At 30.6% G+C, this 5,280-nt stretch overlaps 1 protein-coding gene across 1 annotated transcript in view; it reads left to right on the top strand.

The window, feature by feature from the left end:
• Positions 1–5,280, top strand: part of LOC107619802 (protein enabled homolog) — a 53,795-nt gene that overhangs the window by 34,602 nt on the left and 13,913 nt on the right. The gene's annotated exons all lie outside the window — the stretch shown is intronic.

The following is a 5,280-nucleotide window of genomic DNA, read 5'->3' as shown; positions in this document are numbered from 1 at the left end:
ACTCTATTTTATTGTAATTGAAATAAAATATTTGGTGATACTATCTTAACAAATGTTTTTATAACTATGTTCAACCAAATTGGCATAAATTTCGCGAAAAAAATACATGCATATATACATTGTCACTTCTCCTTTTTCACCCTTTTGTAGCACAGAAAATTTTGTTAGAAATTACAAAAATTTATTGACATGGCACAAAAAAATTTACACATAACCAGGGGCAGAATTAAATAAAATATTAGAGGGGGCAAAAAATATTTATACAATAAAATAAGGCTAAAATAAAATTTTAAGGGGGTTAAACTGAAATTTACATATAATTTACATGTAAAAAATTAAAATTAGGGGGTCGTTGCCCTCTTTCTCTCCATGTAGCTCTGTCCCTGCACATAACACTTATTTATCAATATAATATAGAAATTTTTGCACATAACATATAAATTTTTATTGCAAATATATTTTATTAGTTGAGTAAGTCAATATTTTGGGTATGTATTCTTTCAAAAATTTATGTGTTACACATTATAACTTTTGTTCTATGCACCAAGATTTCTGTGTTGTATATTAAAATTATAGGTTGTACCTATTTTGTTAGTTGGATGTCAATGTTTTAGACACATGATTCTTCAAAAAATTTTATGTTATATACCAAAAGTTCGGCTGCGCACCAAAATTTATATGATGTATATCTGCTCTAGTTTTCTAAATATATATATAAGAAAAAAAATATGAAGTGATGAGGACAATAATGATGATGATAATAAAGGATTGGAGGATGAGGAGAAAAAAATTGAAAAAATTAAACAACAACAGCAAGACAATAGTGAGTGGCAGTAGTGACGATGACAACAACAATAACAACATTAAAAAAAGAAGCGTGCAAAGAAAAAGACTACGACCACGAAAAAGAAGTAGCGCGGCATGATGACTTGATTGAATGTGGAAAGAAGAAGACGAAGATGACAATGAAGTAAAGTAGCGCCGCGCAATGACTTGATTACAAATTTAGTTTAAAAAATCACGCTTAATTTTATTGTAAAATATTTTCCTAAAAAATATTTAAGGAGTTCTTTTTTCTATTTTCACTCACTTTATTTCTCTTAGCATTTTTTACAAATAGTCTAATATATTATAATTTAAGATAAATACCAAATCAGTATCCAAAAGATTTTGACCTTGCAAAATAGTACCTAACTTTTGTTATTAACAAAATAGCTCCTAAAAAATTTTAAAATTTAACAAGCGTGTCCCCAAACTCGCCGGAACAAATCTCCAACAAACACTTTATTGTGTCATTTATTTTTTTTAATTAAAATTTTTTTATTTAAAAATACATCTTTTTCTATTATTATACTTTTTATCATATATTATTCTATCAATTTTATTACCAAATTACTACCATCATCAGAACGACTACCACAATTATGATGTGATTATTACTAATTTAGTACTACTTAAAACTAAAGAAATTGATGACGAAAGAAAAGAGGATATTTAGAAGAAAATAAATGAACTAAAAAAGAAAATAAAATAAAATAAATAGTATTAAACTACTCTTCCACCTTAATCCATCACAACAATAAACAAGTCTCGTGACCTACAAATTTAACTCAATAGAATATATAAATTCAATTACAATTTGGAAAAGTATATAGAACCAAGAGGTTACCAGCCAAAAACTAAACAAAACCACATTAATTTATATTAATAATTAATTTTAAATTTCTTAAATTCAAAATTTAAAAAATTTAAAATTGATTAAGTAAACCTAATTAAAACCTATAAAAACCTTCCTCTTCTCTCTCACATTAACCTACCCACCTCCAACAATCACACACACAGACCTCTCTCTCTCTCACCGTCAGGCCCTCTCCGCCTCCCCACCGCGACCCACTCCTCTTCTATCACCGACATCTGGCTCGTCGGATTCGCCACTGTCGACAAGAATTGCTTCTCTTTCGTGAACCAGATGTGTTACCAGAGCCGCAAAAACTTATCTTCACTGAAACATTGTTGTCCATTCCATGGCTATGTCCTCAAATTTGGGTTTAGTTCACAAATCTCTTTAGAAAATGTACTTATAAATATGTATGCCAAATGTGATTGTCTGGATGTCTCAATTAAGATATTCCTAGAAATGCCAAATAGAGACTTTGTTTCATGGAGCACTTTGATCGGTGCCTATGGTCTTCATGGATGTGGTGACCAAGCATTGCAATTTTTTCATGAAATGCAAGAGAGAGGAGTGAAGTCAGACGTAATTACCTTACTCGCCATATTATCTGCTTGTAATCATGCCGGTCTTGTAACTGAGGCGCAACTGGTATTCAAACAAGTGAGTGCAGATTGTAAAATTCAATTAACCTTAGAGCACTATGCATGCCTAATTGATCTTCTAGGAAAGAAATATAAAAAAAATATTCATTTAATATGAAAAAAAAACATCCTAATACTTAACAAAAGAAATATCTAGTTATATTTTAGCAAAAATAATTAAATATCTATAAAATTAAAAAAAAATAAAATTCTTAAAGAAATAGAGACATTCACATTTACAATACAAAAAAATTCGAAAAATATATAAAAGAACATCCATTTAGTATAAAAAGAAACATTCTGATACTTAGTAAAAGAAACATCCATATATATTAACTCATAGAAATTTTGAATTCACCCAGAGGTATTTGGCTGGTTTTTGGCTAATACCCTCTTGGTTCCCTAGCATTGTTGTTACAATTTTAGTCTTTATTATTTTATCTTATCTTATCTTTATTTGCTTTTATCTTTCGTAGGTCAATGCTCTATATATATTTAGTTTTGCCTTCATAATTTAATTCAATTCAATCAATCAACAATCAATAAAATTTTTTCATCTATTCTTTTCCTATTCTTTCACAATTTTATCATGGTATCAGAGCCTTGGTATCCTCCCTGAAGATGAAACATAAGCTATTATTTTTCTGGTGAGAAATCACCCTACTTCTTTTTCAATCTCCTCCCACAATGAGTAATTAATTTTTCAATTTAACTCTGAATCCAACCAATCTCTATTACATCCATCCAAGTAAAAATCCAACATCAGTCTTGGTTACCCCTATTCTAACAGGAAACAACTATCATTCATGGAATAGTCACTATGGCCGCCTTCTTGCGGCAGTTTAATCTGCACTCTTATTGCGCTCCATGCTCCCTCTTTTCTTGCGCTCTATGCCCCTCTGAAAACCACTCTTATTGCGCCATACGTGCCTTCTGAAAATCAATCTTATCCCGCTCTATGCGGTTTTTTTTTGAAGATCGCTGCTCAAACACAACATCTCCTTTTATATTTTTGCTGTCGGCAGCTCAATCTCCGCCGCACGCATCTCCCTCTGCGTCACCACGTCAGACGCGTCTTCCTCAACAATTTCATCAGAACTTATCCAAATTGTGGATTATTGACATCTTCCATCCACCAGCTTGTGGGGGCGTATTAGACTACTCTTCCACCTTAGTCCATAACAACAATAAAGAAATTTCGTGACCCACAAATTCAACCCAACAAATTTAGTCTTTATTATCTTATCTTATATTATCTTCTTATCTTATCTTATCTTTTAACTTTTGAGGCAATGCTCTATATATATTTAGTTTTACCTTCATAATTTACACTACAATTCAATTCAATTCAATCAATCAAGAAATACAAAGTATAATATTCTTTCTCTCTTCTTTTACTTTATCATGATGATAAAGTCGTGAAAAAATAAGAAAAGAATAGATGAAGAAATTTTATTGATTGTTGATTGATTGAATTAAATTGAATTATGAAGGCAAAACTAAATATATATAGAGCATTGGTCTAAGAAAGATAAAAGCAAATAAAGATAAGATAAGAACAGTTAAAGATAAGATAAGATAAGATAAAATAATATAGACTAAAATTGTAATTGAATTTATGTATTCTGTTGGGCTGAATTTGTGGGCTACGAGACTTCTTTATTGTTGTCATGGGTTAAAGTAGAAGACTAGTTTAATACGCCCCCGCAAACTGGTGGATGGAAGATGTCAATAATCCACAGCTTGGATAAGTTCCTATGAAATCGTTGAGGAAGACGCGTCTGACGTGGTGACGCAGAAGGAGTTGCGTGTGGCGGAGCTACAGCTGGCGACGGCAAAAAATATAAAAGGAAATGCTGTGCTTGAGCAGCGATCTTCAAAAAAAAAAAAGCGCGCAGAGTGCGATAAGATTGATCTTTAGAGGGCGCGTATAGTGCAATAAGAGTGGGGCGCGTAGAGCGCAATAAAAGAGGGCAGATGGAATTGCTAAAATAGAGTGCAGATTGAACTATTGAAATAGAATGCAGGCATGACTGTTGAAACAGAATGCAGACGGAACTGTCAGAAGAAGGCGTGGATGCAACTGCTGGAAGAAGGCGCAGGCAGGTCATAGTGACTATTCCATGAATGATTATTGTTTCTGTTATAACAGGGTAACCAAGATTGATGTTGGAGTTTTACTTGGATGGATGTAATAGAGATTGGTTAGATTCTGAGCTAAATTGGAAGATTGATTATTTATTGTGGGAGGAGGATACCAAGGCTCTGATACCATGATAAAGTCGTGAAAGAATAGAAAAAGAATAGATAAAGAAATTTTATTGATTGTTGATTGATTGAATTGAATTGAATTATGAAGGCAAAATTAAATATATATAGAGCATTGACCTAAGAAAGATAAAAGCAAATAAAGATAATATAAGAACAACTAAAGATAAGATAAGATAAGATAAAATAATAAAGACTAAAATTGTAATTGAATTTATGTATTCTGTTGGGCTGAATTTGTGAGCCATGAGACTTCTTTATTGTTGTCATGGATTAAGGTGAAAGAGTAGTTTAATAAATAGAAAAAAAAGTCATTTCAAAGAAGGTTAAACAAAATTATTACTTAGTCCTAAACATTAGTTTATCACTATGAAGCACGAACACATTTTAGACACGTATTTGTCGATATTCGTTCGACACACATATCTGTTATGTTTAACTGTATCTTAATAAAAAATACAATTTTTTTTGGATACGGCTGAATACACCTATATAAATACAATTACCTGTCAGCATGTCCAGTCTTATTTTTAATATGTATTCTTGAAATAAATTTAGAAATAGTATATATTATTATTATTTATTAAAATAAAAAATATTTTAAATATTTTATATAATTAAAATAAAATATTAAAATATTATTATAATTTATCTAAAAATATTTTATATTATATATGTGTGTGTTTTTCTGTGTCT

Source organism: Arachis ipaensis, chromosome B09 (assembly GCF_000816755.2).
Source record: "Arachis ipaensis cultivar K30076 chromosome B09, Araip1.1, whole genome shotgun sequence".
Lineage (NCBI taxonomy): Eukaryota > Viridiplantae > Streptophyta > Magnoliopsida > Fabales > Fabaceae > Arachis > Arachis ipaensis.
This window is presented reverse-complemented; position numbering and strand designations above follow the sequence as displayed.